General features: G+C 43.7%; 1 pseudogene; it reads right to left on the bottom strand.

Moving 5' to 3' along the window:
- Positions 1-3,907: 3,907 nt before the first annotated feature.
- LOC139228433 (U2 spliceosomal RNA) lies at positions 3,908-4,086 on the bottom strand (annotated as a pseudogene).
- Positions 4,087-17,826: the final 13,740 nt, after the last annotated feature.

Below are 17,826 nucleotides of genomic sequence, written 5' to 3'. Positions count from 1 at the left end.
CTGGTTACACACAAAAAGTTTGCAATGTCTCATCAAGAAGGCGGAAATGTAATCAAATCAAAGCACCTGATGACTCACAGGCAGATGGTTCAGTTTACAGACGCATCACCTAATCTACAACACGTTTGCACTTGATTTTGCAACTGGTAAATGAGATAGGCAGTAAACAAAAAAGAACATAGCAGCTTGCAAGTGCATGACCTTTAACTTCACGGTTAAGCTCCTTTATAGCAACCCTCTTGGCAAGTCTCCTAGTATGCAAATGAGCCTAGTCTTGTTTGAGAATATTAAAATTGATGTAAAGTTGTACAGTTATTCAAATCATTAAGATAGATCCTCCTCCCAGACTATATATTACAGTCAGCCTATGCAAAGCTGCATGTGACGTTGTACGAACATATGAAAATGACAGGCAGGAAAAGACCCATCTGGTCCATCAAGCCCTGCCCTACACTCATGATGGCTGGAACATAAGGGCACATGGGGTTGGGGGTAATGGATAAAGGATTGGCTCTGGTGAGACCACACCTGGAGTACTGTACACAGTTTTGGTCTCCTTATTTAAGGAAGGATACACTTGCCTTAGTGGCGGAGTGACAAAGGTTCACTAGATTGATCCCTGGGATGAAAGGGTTGTCCGATGAGGAGAAATGGAGTAGAATGGGCCTATACGCTCTGGAGTTTAGAAGAATGAGAGGTGATCTCATAGAAATGTGTAAGATTCTGAGGGGGATTGACAGGGTAGATGCTGAGAGATTGGAGAATTTGGAACTTGGGGGTATAGTCTCAGGATAAGTGGCCGGCCATCTTAAGACTGTGATGAGAAATTTTTTCACTCAGAGGGTTGTGAATCTTTGGAATCGTTTTCCCCAAAGTGCTGTGGATGCTCAATCGTTGAGTATATTCAAGGCTGAGATTTGTGGACTCCAGAAGAATCAAGGGATATGGGATAGAGCAGGAAAGTGAAGTTGAGGTCGAAGATCTTATTGAATGGCGGAGCAGGCTCGAGGGGCCGTATGGTTTACTCCTAATTCTTATGTTCTTATGTTACCATCATGACGAGATATGTCTTACCCTCCCGCAGCCATGTCATCTGGAAGAGGCAAATAAACCACAGAAATGGACGACTCGTGTAAACTTCCTTTGGATTACATTAAGTTGATCAATTTTTCAAAAGGATTAAATAAGGCTTTTCTGTTCTTGTTTGTTGAATGTGCTGATGTTAATTCTCATTGACTGTCAGTTGGTCCTTCCACATCAGTCATTAACGTTTAAGAACTGTCTGGAGGGTTGCCTATTTAGAAACAATTTTGATCTAAGAATGTCGTTTATCATTGAGAAACTGAAGTGAAGGATTTAAACCTAGAGGGCAGGATGTCACTGAGTTTGAAGAGTAAGAGAAGACAAGGTAAATCAGGAAGTAACGATCAGGGAAATAATGTTCATGGGATTATAAGAAAGGTAAGGAGAGGGATTGGGGTTAAATAGGGAAAGAAACAGACAGTCATCTCTGTATCATTTGGATCTGATGTGATATTAATTTAATGCACACAAGGAGACATTGGTGCTTATTTCAAACTGAAAATTAATTATGCAGTTAAAGCAGACTATAGTATATTGTATGCCATTTTTGAGCACCTTCCTTACAATCAAATAAGTCTGTGAAATAAACTCAAAGTTAAGAGTTTTTTCCTCCTCCCTATCTCTGTAAACTCCTCCAGCCCTACAACCCTCCAAGAACCCTGTTTTCCTCCAACTCTCGCTTCTTGTGCAGTCCCCACTTCCTTTGCCCCACCATTGTCGGCCATGCCTTCAGCCATCTGGGCCCTAAACTCCAGAATTCCCTCCCTAAACCTCAGTCTTTTAAGATGCTCTTCTTTGACTAAGGATTTAGCCACCTATCTTTATTGCTGCTCCTTTGGGTTGGTGTCAATTGCTGTTTGATTACATTCCGGTGAAATGCCTTTGGTCTACGTTAGTTGTTCTTAGATTATTGGAACAAAAGTCAGGTCATCTCAGTTTGTTTTCACTGTCATATTTCCCAATTGCTCATTGCACGTATGATTGTACTGAAGAACAATTGGAACCATTACAACAACAATGACTTGCAGTTTTAAAGGTCCTTTCGATAAGAGTGGTTTAGGAAAATTCAGCTCCTCGAACCTCTTCCGCCATTCAATTAGATCATGGCCGATCTGTATCACAACTCCATTTACCTGCCTTTGATCCATATCGTTTGATACCCTTACCTAATAGAAATCTGCAGATCTCAGTCTTGAAGAATTCAATTGACCCAACATCCACAGCATTTTGGGGGAGAGAATTACAGATTCGAATTATCTGCAAATTCAACTCTTTTTAGCATTAAGATTTCAATTTTCTTTCATTGAAATTACAGGATAATTTCATTTTTTTTAGTATTTAATAACAATAGATTGCAATTACGTAAGTCAGATAAATGTGAATGCTTTATAATCTTTAGTAAAAACGTGGTAATTTGAAGTGATCTCAAGCACCACAATAGTGGTTTTAACCACTTCTCACTCTCTCTTGACAGATATAGATAATAATTGTTTGAGTTCCTGTTTCTGATGATTATGTTACTCCAATTTATTGGAAAATTGTGACACAATTTCAGAAAGTGTGAAATATTCTTCCTCACAGTAACGAACGATATACTTTAGTGCAAAAGTTAAACATCAAAATTCAAACAATTTTATTTTTTATGAGCTGAAATAGAATTTGAGCAATGCTTTAACTGTGCAACAACAAAAACAACTTATATTTATATAGTGCCTTTAATGTAGTGTAGTGTCCGAAGGCACTTCACAGGTGTATTATGAGACAAAAGGTTTGACACTGAACCAGGAGAAATTAGGGCAGGAAGGAGGTAGATTTTAAGGAACGTCTTAAAGCAGGAAAGAGAGGCAGAGAGGTTTAACTGGAGCTTCGGGCCTAGGCAACAGAAGTCATGGCCACCAATAGAGGAGCGATTAAAATCAGGGATGCTCAAGAGGGCAGAATTAGAGGAGCACAGATATCTCGAGGGGGTTGTGGGGCTTGAGATTATAGAGATAGAGAGGGGAGAGGCCATGGAGGGATTTGAAAACAAGGATGATAATTTTGAAACTGCGGCGTTGCTTAACCGGGAGCCAATATAGGCCAGCGAGCACAGGGGTGATGGTTGAGTGGGACTTGGTGCGAGTTAGGACACGGGCAGCCGAGTTTAAAGAACTGGACTGATCAGACGGTCTGGTCCTCCTGTTAATGTGTGAACTGAGATTGCTAAGTGTTGTATTGCAGAATCTCAGCTGTGTGCATGAATTTAGACAAGGGCTAAGGTAAAGTTTTGCCTTTACCATCTGTAAAATGTTTACTGTTTACTTGTAATGATATCTCGTTCATTCACACAAGAGCCATAACCAATTGAAGTATTTTATACCATCACGAGTTGAGCAACAGATAATGATTACATCATTATTACAATCAAACCCACACAGAATTAAACATTTGTTACAAGTGGGTGAGCTCAATGTGGTATTCCCACACTTTCTTAAAATCTACTTCCCAAAAACCTTTAACACTTAAGTAACATTGGTCAAGATCTGTTGAATGGATTTCAGCATTCGAATTTCCTCTGAAACCAATATATAGACCATCCCAGGCCTAACTGAATTTTTCTTTTTTTTAATACACTGACGGGCTGTGGGCGTCGCTGGCAAGGCCAGCATTTATTGCCCATCCCTAATTTTTTTTTATTTTTATTTTTTTATTTTTTTTTATTTTTAATTTTAATTTTTTTATTTTAAAAAACATTTTTTAAAATCCAATTTCGTTCCAGATCAAATCTAACGCCAAAGATCACTTTGCGCCAATGTGTTTGATCTTAGGCCAAAAGGCCGAGAGGCGAAGTTGCACTGTTCCTGGAAATATTGCAATACCAGGTCGGTGCATGGAGTGGACGGGGCATGCCCCTGATCCAGCTCCCTGTCCAAAAATCAATTCAATATCATGTTCCCATAGGGGATATTAAACTGATAAGAATAGATACTACACTTGATCTTAGCCAAAAGGCCGAGAAGCGCCTCCTTAATTTTTTATTTTATTCGTTGCCAATCTTTCCAATTCTTTGTCAGATCATCTTGTCAGATTACAAACGCCAGAGGTCACCTTGCACACATCAAGGATCACTCTTCGCCAATGCTCTTAGCCAAAAGGCCTAGAGCCACTGCACTGTTCCTGGAAGTACTGCAATACCAGGTTCGTGCCATGGAGGTGGATGGGTCAGGGCCCCCCCCCCCCACACCTCCGTGGAGGTGGATGGGTCAAACCACCCCACCCACCATGAGCCACCTTCTTGAATACAACTGAGTGGCAGAGAACAGTTAAGAGTCACCCACATTGCTGTGGGCCTGGAGTCACATATAGGCCAGAGTGGGTAAGGGTGGCAGATTTCATTCCCTAGCGGACATTAGTGAACCAGATGGGTTTTACAACAATCCAGTAGTTGCATGGTCATCATTACCGATACTAGCTTTTTATTCCAGATTTAATTAATTCGTGAATTTTAATTCCCCAGCTGTCGTGGTAGGTTTTGAACTTGTGTCTCCGGATTATTGGCCCAGGCCTCTGGATTAGTAGTCCAGTAACATAACCACTATGCTACCATACCCCATAAGTGAATGAGCGGGGCGGTTGCGAGTCCATCGTCACCAGTGTGTTGGTGAGTAGCAGCTGAGAACCATGAGTGGGCAGAAACAAGCATGGGAGTGACCTGGGGATGAACTCCGCAACCTCCAACTTGCTTACAACCTCTTGTTTTCACACTCGGAGAGGATGAGGGGCAGTGGAAACCCGGTCCCACTCCACCCCGCCCTGCCCCATGGGTGGGGCATCTCCAGTTCCTAAAAATTGGCTCAAAGCAAACATAAAGGGACAATTTTAACCCTGCCCATCTGGCGGAAACTGGGAAGGTGGGCAGTTAAAATCGCCCTGGAGAATTACCTGCATAGGTCTTGTTCTCACAGCAGGTTCCGATTTTAATCTCCTCTTCTGAGCAGGCAGGAAGGGCACCCGATGGATGTGGGTGATCCTCTCCTGCCTCACCTGCCACCCGCCTCAGACCCCCCTCCCACCTCAGACCTCCTCCCACCTCACCTCCCGCCCACCTCAAACCCTCCTGCCTCAGACCCCACTCCTACCTCAAACTCTCCCTCCCGCCTCAGACCCTCCTCCCACCTCAGACCCCCTCCCACCTCATCTCCCGTCCACCTCAAACCCTCCCTTCCGCCTCAGACCCTCCCTCCCGCCTCAGACCCTCCCTCCCACCTCTCATCTCATACCCCCTCTCACCTCAGACCCCTCCCACCTCAGACCCCCTCCCGCCTCAAACCCCCTCCCACCTCAGATTCCGCCTGCATCATGCCCTGCCCATGTGATTCCCAGACCGAACTAATATCGGAGCTATTTGCTCTGAAGGAAATCCAAAGGAGAGAGAGCGCACAGGTACAAGGGACACATGGGATCTTTGAAAAACTGATTTAAAAGTTACAAATTCTATGATGCTGCTTCATTCGACGGTATAAGTGGGCTATCAATTCCCCAAGTATCAGTTCAAAACGGTACCTTAAAAATAGGTATTTAGCAAATTGGGTTCTCTAACTTAAAACCTCCAAGCAACCAGTCAGCACAGCTGCATTTAGTCCAAAGCCAACCTTCAGCATTGTCCCCATGAACTCTTCCCTAACATTGGAAATGTTCCCAGCAGTCAGGGATTGGTGAGTATGTGTATTGCAGCCCAATAACTCACTTCTATCCACTTGCCTCTCTAACAGCAGGTTTCAGTTTTAGATGCCTCTGTGTGCAGGCTCACTGCTTTACTGAGTTTATTTCTGTTCTTTATTACTTGAGATTCTGGAATGTTAACCAGTGTTTTGGGATTACATTCGCCAAACTTGACTAGTTTTCCATAAAAACTGAAAACAGGTGGCTTGGCCAGTGGGTTCCAAGGTTGTTTTTCTTTCTTGAGCTGCACAGGTGTGAACTATAGAGCTGGGGGTGGGGGGCAGGGGGAGGTGGTCATGGGGTTGGGGGTCACGTGCAATCTTTCATTTGCATATATATATACATCAAGTTGTTGATACTGTACTAAGAACTCTCGGTGCCCTGATTTATCCACCAATGAGGCAACAACACTGAGAACAACCTTTTTTCCAAACCTCCAGGCCATGAAATGTAAAAAACAAATCAGCTAAGAACAAACGCGAACACAAGTGGGACTGGGTTGCCTAGGTTTCAAAGGCCAGATTACCAGGACTCGGAGGAGCACACGCGGAGCTTGGGCCTCAGGCTGTATGCTCTGGCCAAGTCTATAATATAACTACAATGTTAGTCATTGTGGACGTAACCAAGTGTGGAGATTTGAAAACTACTTTCAGTCACCAGTCCAGGGGACCATGTTAGACAGTTTAAAATCTGTACTGTGTTTAAATCCTCGACTGCAATTTCGACTGCATTTCGAGCCCCTTGTTTTAAGACAACATTGTAGAGCAAACACAGAGCTTGAACTCCTACCTACTTGCTGCAATCTACAGTTAAAGAGAACGCAATGTTTTTCTAAAGGTCGGTAAATTATCCGTTGTTAAATTCTATACTTGATGAAACCACGTTACTGGGTCATCCCAAATAGCTTGCGTAGGAAGATGTACTGTGACCCTGCACTTTCAGTATTCAGTTGTAAGTCCTCCGAAGCAACAAAGGCTAATTGAAGAAGGACCGAAGTACAATTGCAACCAGCTAACTGGGACGTTGCACAAAAGTGATTCATCCCATTTATTCGATTATTAATATTAACCCAGGCCAAACCTCTCCTGACACACTGGGGCTCCCATATTACAAAGTACACACATTTATTCAAGATGAACTCCACATCTGCAGCACCCTGCTATTCTATCCTTTGCACAATGAATGATGATTTGTTAATAATGTAATTTTCACATCAATGGTTACTCTAGGGATATTAAACAACCTGGAATATACTCATGTCCCTGTGCCACTGTTTCTATTACCAGGTGACGCTTGTTTACTGGAGATTTAAAGAAGGTTTGAGTCATGTTTTGTGAATATATGATAAGGAAATTGATGTCAGAATTTTTAAACGTTCATTTATTGCCCTATCTTCCTTTCAAGGGCCTCTTGGTTAAGCCCATCCTCCTCCCTCAGGAAAGGCTAGGATATGTTCACAGAGTTCCTCGGTGACTGTCCAGGAGCTGGGAGAAGGTTTTATTTAGGAGGCTAAGACAGACACTTGCAGTTTTTCTTCCTTCTATTTAGTGCAGCGCCTCGCCCAGTGGCTCAGACCAGACCAGAGCAGAGCAAACATCAGTCGCCTGGAGAAAATGCTGGGCTGCCTGGGGCCTGAATGGGGTTTGTTGTTACTGAGAGGTGAGTGCTGGGTCACTAACTAGCATTACCAAGCAGCTTGCGTCAGTTCTTACCCCCCGGAATAAGATACAAGTCTCAAGCATCACATGGACCACGAAACTAAAAGGTCTTTTACGACAAGTAAAGTAAAAAAAAAATAAAATCGGTATCACGCATGATCCACTTCTGGGCTTCTTTTGACTTTCTTGATTCTGCTTTGAGCATTGCTCTTTAGAGCTTTCATCTCTTGGTCATACTTGGCTCCCAAGCTTCTCTTTCTCTCTGTCACTGTTGTTGAATCAAAACTCTTATTGTCTCTTATTCTAATTCATTCTCTCCCAGGACCTAAATACTTTGGAACTCCTGGCCTCTTCAGTCTTCCCTCCACCACCATCCCCCCCCACCCCTGCCCACTCTCTACAACCTATAGAATCATAGAATTGTACAGCACAGGAGGAGGCCATTCAGCCCATCGAGTCTATAGGCTTATAAATGGCAAACATGGTGTCAACTTCCTGATTTACTTCATCTCTCCTTTTCAACTTATGGGCCTACAATTAGGCTTCTCAATTTAAAAGCTATAATTTTGACCCATTCATAGAATAAAGGATAATCTGTCCGTTTACGTTGTGCCGATCGAATATAAACATATCACTCATTAGAAAAAAAAATTACATTCCTTTTGGGGGGTTTATTTTCCCTCAGCCACTGAAACAAAGTATGTGAAGTTACATAGAAACTCCATTGAAAAAAATGCTATTGCTATTGATTTTACTAAGACAGCTTTTACAAATAGACAATAAAGTGTATGGTCTGTAGTTATCTACAATTAAGATTTGCAATCACACATGCCTTTGTGAGCCCAGGTTTGACTTAGTAATGATTCCCAATCAATAGGAACAACACAGGGTGAGCTATGTTTTGTCTCTTCTGTCACTGCCCATTCCCAAAATCCTAGGCTGTGAATCCCAGGATTTTGGGGCCCTGAAAATGATCTGGGTTAAAATTCTCGTCCTTGTTTTCAAATCCCTCCATGACCTCAGCCCTCCCTATCTCTGCAATCTCCTCCAGCCCCACAACCCCCCCCGAGATCTCTGCGCTCCTCAAATTCTGCCTTCTTGAGCATCCCTGACTATAATCGCTCCACCATTGGTGGCCGTGCCTTCTGTTGCCTGGGCCCTAAGCTCTGGAATTTCCTGCCTAAAAGCCTCTACGCCTCTCTACCTCTCTCTCCTCCTTTAAGAGGCTCCTTAAAACCTACCTCTTTGACCAAGCTTTTGGTCACCTGCCCTAATTTCTCCTTTTGTGGCTCGGTCTCCAAATCTTTTATCTCATAATACTCCTGTGAAGCGCTTTGGGACGTTTCATTACGTTATCAGATATAAATAAAAGTTGTTGTTGTTATTGGGTCCTGAGATATGAGAACCCAGGGCAGCAAACTCTAGTAAAATGATTGTTTTCCTCCGAATCATACGACTGTGAAGCATATCTAAGTGTGGTTCCCCGATGTGTTTGGTGCTGCTTTGTCTCCCAAACTCTGTGTGATGTGGCTTCCTATTTCTCCTGCTGTACTATTAGAGAAACCCATGGTGTATGCTATGTACTTTTGGCGTTGCTGGCATGACCAGCATTTATTGCCCATCCCTAATTGCCCTTGAGAAAGTGGTGGTGAGCTGCCTTCTTGAACCGCTGTAGACCATGTGGAGAAGGTACTCCCACAGTGCTGTTAGGGAGGAAGTTCCAGGATTTTGACCCAGCAACGATGAAGGAACGACAATATATTTCCAAGTCAGGATGATGTGTGACTTGGAGGGGAACTTGAAGGTGGTGGTGTTCTCATGCGCCTGCTGCCCTTGTCTTTCAAGGTTGTAGTGGTCGCGGGTTTGGGAGGTGCTGCCGAAAATTGATTGAGTTTCATGACATTCGGGGACTGGCTGACTGAGTTACCTGGTGTTTATACACTGGCTAATTGAAGCATTGCTTTCCTTAATGTTTCTGTATGTGGGCTGCATTTTCACTGTCAAACCATTTCACTTTAAAATTATTCTGATCCTTGACATTTCTTTGAATTTGAAATGTAATTCTAAAGCCTGCTACTTCCTGTTGCTTCTGTAATAAGTGAGTCAGTAACCTCTCAGATAATCGGAACAGTCTATTGACTCATAATTCAGTGTGGGATGGTTTTACTGACGTGCTTATTATTGATCGGTGCCACAAACACATTATTAGCGCGCTATGTTCTGTGTATCATGTATCCATGACCATGGCAGTCACTCACTCATTGACAAGTGCTCTGTGTAGTGAAATCCATTCTTATTTGGCTGGACAAAAATAGTTTAACTAAGTACAGTGTTCAAGGCCTTTACACATTTTGTTAAGTAAGCTATGCCGATGAACTTTAATTCTGCTAATGCATTTCCCCATTGAGTAATTTAGTCACTGTGCCAGTAGTGAAAATGAAAGCCAATCCTGTGCCCTGTAACTGTGCCCTTTCAGTTGCCGAGGCTACCTGGGCCCTAAGCAGAAACTGTGACACAGTGGTTCTGTTACTGGACTCGTTATCCAGGGGTCTGGACTAATGATCTGGGGCAAAAGTTCAAATCCCACCACGACATCGGGGGAAATTAAATCGGTTAATTAAATAAATCTGGATTAAAAAACGAGTATCAGTAATGGTGACCATGGATCTACTGGATTGTTGTAAAAACCCATCTGGTTCACTAATGTCACTAAAGAAAAGATTTACAAGAATGGTTCAAGGGATGAGGGACTTCAGTTACATGCATCGACTAGAGAAGCTGGGGCTGTTCTCCTTGGAGCAGAGAAGGTTGAGAGGAGATTTGATAGAGGTGTTCAAAATCATGGGGGGTCTGGACAGAGTTAATAGAGAGAAACTGTTCCCATTGGTGGAAGGGTCGAGAACCAAAGGCCACAGATTTAAGATGATTGGCAGAAGAGCCAAAGGCAACGTGGAAAACATTTTTACGCAGCGAGTGATTAGGATCTGGAATGCACGGCCTAAAAGGGTGGTGAAGGCAGACTCAATCGAGGCTTTCAAAAGGGAATTGGATAAGTACCTGAAGGAAAAAACTTTGCAGGGCTACGGGGAAAGGGACTAGCTGAAGTGCTCTTGCAGACAGCTGGCATGGACTTGATGAGCCAAATGGCCTCCTGTGCTGTAACCATTCTATGATTCTATGTCCTTGAGGGAAGGAAACCTGCTGTCCTTATCCAGTCTGGCCTACATGTGACTCTTCCCTCTGAAATTGCCTAGCTAGCCATTCTGTTGCCAAGAAGGCGGCTCACCACCACCTTCTTAAGGGGCAATTAGGAATGGGCAAGAAATGCTGACCTTGCCAGCGACGCCCTCATCCCATGAACTAATTTTTTAAAAGCCCTGTAACTCCATCCCTTTCCTACATTACAACAGTAACTACACTTCAAAATTACTTCATTGTCTGTAAAGTGCTTTGGGATGTCTTGAGGTCGTGAAAGGCGCTACATAAATGCAAGTTGTTGTTGTTTCAATACACAAGTGAGCACGTTCCTGACATTACACGGGGAGACTGCAAAGCAATTCCAGAGCTCGCTTACAAGGTTTACTTCTGCCCGAGATCTGAGGTTAAACCTACCTCCATGACCACTTTGAACATCCTCTTTTCTGCACCATTCTTCAGTTGAATGTAGAACTGCGTGGTCAACCTGCAACCTTGGCGTGCAACAACAGGCTGGGGAGATTCTGCCAATGGGCCCTCCCCCTCCGTTTGCAGAGGTGCCCACCTCCCCAGAGAAGCAGGAACATTGCATTTTGTGCACCTCAAGTACGGTCCATGCCCGACTAAAACCTTTGGCAAGTTAAAAGCTACAGTGCCTCCCTCCCCAGCCTCCCAATGAGCCATGTTTTCACAACACGGAGCTGTATGTTATTTAAGAATCCAAACAATAACTTTCTCCCACATCGAACGTATGAGAGCAATTACCCACACAATCCCCTAAAGTAGCCAGACACAAGCTTGCAGATGTCAGGCGGTTTTTATTACCAGTTCTATAGTAAGGCTAGAGCTGACATCACTGTGAAGTGCAGCTTTGTTACTAATTGTTAACAGTAGTCAAGCGGTAACCGTTTCCGATTTATTGCCTGTTTCTTTGGGGCTGCCTTGAAGTCACGGGATTTTCTGATGGGATTTGCTGGGAGTAAGGGAATAGCAGCGTAGAGAGGCACTGCGTTATCTGTTTTGTTCTGTGTGTGGGCCTTGCTCATATATTTGGAAACACTCCTACAGGTCTTGGTAACCGAAAGATAGCAGTTAGTTCATTGTGATGAATAAATATCAAGCTAAATGGACTTAGTAGTTTTCATTCCACATTTATCTATATTGCCAGTAAACATGCCATCATATTAGTAGCTAAGACCTGAAGTGGAAAATAAACATGATAAAGATTTTAAGAGGCCTAAGATTTTTCGATTGAATGGGTATTCAGCAGGTGCTTTTCTTGTGCACACCTACTCCACTAAGGGCTGGTGATTGGTATGTGAGACTGGAGGCAGTCGGTACAGATAACGGTTTGAAATTGTGTCACAGTGATTGAGAAAGAAAAGAAAGACTTGCATTTATATAGCACCTTTCCCGTCTCAAAGCGCTTTACAGCCAATGAAATACTTTTGGCGTGCAGTCATGGTTGAATTGTGGGAAACACGGCAGCCACTTTTCGCACAGCAAGCTCCCACAAACAGCAATGCGATAATGACCAAATAATCTGTTTTTGTTATGTTGATTGAGGGATAAATATTGGCCCCAGGACACCGGGGATAACTCCCCTGCTCTTCTTCGAAATAGTGCCAGGGGATCTTTTCCGTCCACCTGAGAGAGCAGACGAGGCTTCGGTTTAATGTCTCATTCATAAAGTCCCTGCTTGTTACATCCCTCTCTTTGTCTGTCCAGCAACAAGGACTTGCTCTCACATAGCGCCTTTCACGTAGAAAAACATCTGCTTCGCAGAGTCAGAAGCCAAAACAAAATGGACGCCAAGCCAAAAAAGGAGATTATAGGAGGGGAGGCTAAATGCCCAGTAACAAGGGTGGATTTTAAGGAGGATCTTCAAGGAGGAGAGGGAGGTGAGGAAAGTGAAGCAATTTAGGGAGGGGGATTCAGAGTGTACAGCCCTAGCGGCTGAAGACACAGCAGTCAATGGTGGGGCAAAGCAAGACAGAACAGACACTTTGAACACTACACCATGATGAGATGGTGGACAGGTCCAAACATTGCTGTTCTGCAGGCACTTTTAAATCGATAATAAATTATAAATTTTACGCCTGCATGCAGTTCAACGATCAGCTTTTTCAATTATAGATTCCTATGTCCACATTTAAAATGTAAACTCCTTCTGCAAAGTTACTACGCTCTCACTAATGCCGGTGCTGTAGCATCTCCGTTTTGTATCTCCCTCCTCCTCAGCCTGTGCTGCAACCAACTCTATTTCTCTGCTTCCTCCAAACCTTTTTTTTAATTCAATCACGGGATGTGGGCATCGCTGGCAAGGCCAGCATTTATTGCCCATCCCTAATTCTCCTTGAGAAGGTGATGGTGAGCCATAGGAGCAGTTAAGAATCAACCACATTGCTGTGGCTCTGGAGTCACATATCGGCCAGACCAGGTAAGGGCGGCAGATTTCCTTCCCTAAAGGACATTAGTGAACCAGATGTGTTTTTACGACAATCCAGTAGTTTAATGGTCACCCTTATTGACACTAGCTTTTAATTCCAGATTTTTATTCAGTTCCCAACGGCCATGGTGGGAATTGAACTCATGACTCCAGGTAATTAGCCCAGACCTCTGGATTACTAGTCTATTAACATAACCACTATTCTACCGTACCACTATGGGAGCAACGTGGCAGCCCCGACCTGCAAGGGAACATCTGCAGCAGGTCTGGGCTATAAAAGGCGAGCGGCCCTGGGAGCAGCATGGCAGCGTACCACTCCAGGGAGCAGCGTGAGCTGGTGCAGGAGCGTGACAGCAGTGATGAGGGCGACTGGATTGGATGCCATCATAAGCCAGGTCAGTGATTGGAGCTTGGGCAGGTACATCCCGCGAGGCCGAGGCGAAGGAGCGGCGAGAGATTGTAGAGGGATGTGATTGGGACCCAGGAGAGGCGGGAGTTCGGGGCCCAGAAGAGGCGAGGGCCCAGGGGAAGAACGGGCCAGCCCACACTGCAATATGTGTGTGCGCACTAGGTCCGTGCAGCAGAACTGGTCTCCAGTCATCTTGGGCAATCCTTGCCACTGGACCAAGACCTAGCTCTGTCAAGCCCGTGTGGTGGTTGGTGTGCAATGGCCACCACACGTTAAAAAAATCCATGCACAAGCATCTTCCACCCTTCAACATGCAGTTCGGAATTCGGAATATTAAGTCCTTCATTGAAACACCTGTTAACTCATCCCTTTTTGGCGTGGAAGCAAGTCATCCTCGATTCGAGGGATCGCCTAAGTAGAAGAAGATGCCTCAAGATTTGTCAAAATATTAACAAGGACACAATCTATAACTAAATTGGGGACTGAATTATGTCTGTGTACCCTGGTCCAATTATCTCCTACCCTCTAACTCTGCAGCATCTGACTAAATGCTGTGCATATCGTGTTGGTGTTGGTGATGAGACAGGAATAATAAACGATCTAGTAAAAGATCCTCTCGGAATGAGTGATCACAGTATGGTTGAATTTGTAATACAGATTGAAGGTGAGGAAGTAGTGTCTCAAATAAGCGTACTATGCTTAAACAAAGGGGACTAGAGTGGGATGAGGGCAGAGTTGGCTAAATTAGACTGGAAACACAGATTAAACGGCACAATTGAGGAACAGTGGAGGACTTTTAAGGAGCTCTTTCATAGTGCTCAACAAAAATATATTCCAGTGATAAAGAAGGGCGGTAAGAGAAGGGATAACCAGCCGTGGATAACCAAGGAAATAAAGGAGAGAATCAAATTAAAAACCAATGCGTATAAGGTGGCCAAGGTTAGTGGGAAACTAGAAGATTGGGAAAATTTTAAACGACAGCAAAGAATGACTAAGAAAGCAATAAAGAAAGGAAAGATAGATTACGAAGGTAAACTTGCGCAAAACATAAAAACGGATAGTAAAAGCTTTTACAGATATATAAAACGGAAAAGAGTAACTAAAGTAAATGTTGGTCCCTTAGAAGATGAGAAGGGGGATTTAATAATGGGAAATGTGGAAATGGCTGAGACCTTAAACAATTATTTTGCTTCAGTCTTCACAGTGGAAGACACAAAAAACATGCCAAAAATTGCTGGTCACAGGAATGTGGGAAGGGAGGACCTTGAGACAATCACTATCACTAGTGGGGTAGTGCTGGACAGGCTAATGGGACTCAAGGTCGACAAGTCCCCTGGTCCTGATGAAATGCATCCCAGGGTATTAAAAGAGATGACGGAAGTTATAGCAGATGCATTCGTTATAATCTACCAAAATTCTCTGGACTCTGGGGAGGTACCAGCGGATTGGAAAGCAGCTAATGTAACGCCTCTGTTTAAAAAAGGGGGCAGACAAAAGGCAGGTAACTATAGGCCGGTTAGTTTAACATCTGTAGTGGGGAAAATGCTTTAAACTATCATTAAGGAAGAAATAGCGGGACATCTAGATAGGAATAGTGCAATCAAGCAGATGCAGCATGGATTCATGAAGGGGAAATCATATGTAACTAATCTACTGGAATTCTTTGAGGATATAACGAGCATGGTGGATAGAGGTGTACCGATGGATGTAGTGTATTTAGATTTTCAAAAGGCATTCGATAAGGTGCCACACAAAAGGTTACTGCAGAAGATAAAGGTACGCGGAGTCAGAAGAAATGTATTAGCATTGATCGAGAATTGGCTGGCTAACAGAAAGCAGAGAGTCGGGATAAATGGGTCCTTTTTGGGTTGGAAATCGGTGGTTAATGGTGTGCCACAGGGATCGGTGCTGGGACCACAACTGTTTACAATATACATAGGTGACCTGGAAGAGGGGACAGAATGTAGTGTAACAAAATTTGCAGATGACACAAAGATTAGTGGGAAAGCGGGTTGTGTAGAGGACACAGAGAGGCTGCAAAGAGATTTAGATAGGTTAAGCGAATGGGCTAATGTATGGCAGATGGAATACAATGTCAGAAAGTGTGAGGTCATCCACCTTGGGAAAAAAAACAGTAAAAGGGAATATTATTTGAATGGGGAGAAATTACAACGTGCTGCGGTGCAGAGGGACCTGGGGGTCCTTGTGCATGAATCCCAAAAAGTTAGTTTGCAGGTGCAGCAGGTAATCAGGAAGGCAAATAGAATGTTGGCCTTCATTGCGAGCGGGACGGAGTACAAAAGCAGGGAGGTCCTGCTGCAACTGTACAGGGTATAGGTGAGGCCGCACCTGGAGTACTGCGTGCAGTTTTGGTCACCTTACTTAAGGAAGGATATACTAGCCTTGGAGGGGGTACAGAAACGATTCACTAGGCTGATTCCGGAGATGAGGGGGTTACCTTATGATGATAGACTGAGTAGATTGGGTCTTTACTCGTTGGAGTTCAGAAGGATGAGGGGTGATCTTATAGAAACATTTAAAATAATGAAAGGGATAGACAAGATAGAGGCAGAGAGGTTGTTTCCACTGGTCGGGGAGACTAGAACTTGGGGGCACAGCCTCAAAATACGGGGGAGTCAATTTAAAACTGAGTTGAAAAGGAATTTCTTCTCCCAGAGGGTTGTGAATCTCTGGAATTCTCTGCCCAAGGAAGCAGTTGAGGCTAGCTCATTGAATGTATTCAAGTCACAGATAGATAGATTTTTAACCAATAAGGGGAATTAAGGGTTACGGGGAGCGGGCGGGTAAGTGGAGCTGAGTCCACGGCCAGATCAGCCATGGGCTCGAGGGGCTAGATGGCCTACTCCTGTTCCTAATTCTTATGTTCTTATGTTCTAAGCAATAGATGTAAGAGTGTGGGGATTCAGATCCGATGATGAAGACCATTATTTCCAAGGGTTTTCTAATGGTCTGAACTTTGGCTTCAAAAGCTGAAACAGCTACAGATTTGCCAAAGTTCATAGCGTTGTAGCTACATCTGGAATGACCTACTAAACAGTCCTGAGGCTGAGTTGTGGTGGTGAAGAGCGGGGTCGGGGGGTGGGGAGGGGTAGGAACAGCATGAGACACTCTCTTAAAAGATGTGCTATTTGTTGGTGGAGACAAAAGGAAATAATTCATTCAAGCCCAAAGATAAAGATAATAAGTCCGAAGCACTGTATTGTTAGATTACAGTCATTACAGAGGTAAACAATCTCTCCAGCTTGGATTGTTTAAGAGACAATGGGCTCGAAATTTGACTCGGGCGGTGCCGCTAAACGGGTGGTATTGGATCAGCCACCTGTTATATGCAGCGCCTGATATTCAGTCCCATTGCAGTCAATAACAGACACCACAGTTCGAGATGAATTTCTGCCCCACTGTATTTTTTGGTCTATTTGTTGAATCTCGAATGGTGTCATTTCTTTCTTAAATCCCAATTACGATGAACTGATTCTTTTTTGTTAAATAGCCTTTAGATTCTCTGTTACCATCCAAAGCCACTTGTAATTTCTTTACTCAAGATATTCAGTGTCATTTTGCAGAAGTTTATAGTTGCTGATACTGGACATGATGATAGCTTGAATCATATATTGTAAGTCTATTATAGGCCTAATCACTTTGGGACAGGATAAGACATAATATAAACGCAAGTTCTTTATTGTTATACAACACAATTTACACTGTTTTGAACCCCTTGACCAATCTCACACCAGTTAGGCTTCACATTGGTTGCAATGTAATTGATTCTAGTACAAAGCAAACTTTTAAATGTTCTGCTGCTGGGGTTAGCCTTGGTGTGGGCCTCACAGATCCAGAAGTTAAAACTCCTTTTGTGGCGGTACTATCTCTCATGGAAATGTGAAGCCAAGGTTCAATTTGCTTGTTCCGGGGGGATGTAGAAGATCTGATGGCACTAGTTCAACACGAGCAGGAGAGTTGTCCTGGTGAATAATTTCCTTCAATTAACACCATCGAAACAGATTAACTGATAATTTATCTTATTACTATTTGTGAAACCTTGCTGTGTGCAAACAGGTCATCATCATAGGCAGTCCCTCGGAATCAAGGAAGACTTGCTTCCACTCTTAAAGTGAGTCCTTAGGTGGCTGTACAGTCCAATATAAGAACCACAGACTCAGTCACAGGTGGGATAGATAGTCGTTGAGGGAAGGGGTGGGTGGGCCAGGTTTGCCACACTCTCCTTCTGCTGCCTGCGCTTGATTTCTGCATGCACTCGGCGATGAGACTCAAGGTGCTCAGCGCCCTCCCGGATGCACTTCCTCCACTTA

The sequence above is a fragment of the Pristiophorus japonicus genome, chromosome 17 (genome assembly GCF_044704955.1).
Source record: "Pristiophorus japonicus isolate sPriJap1 chromosome 17, sPriJap1.hap1, whole genome shotgun sequence".
NCBI lineage: Eukaryota > Metazoa > Chordata > Chondrichthyes > Pristiophoridae > Pristiophorus > Pristiophorus japonicus.
The sequence above is the reverse complement of the archived record's forward strand: the minus strand, read 5'-3'. Positions and strand labels throughout refer to the sequence as shown.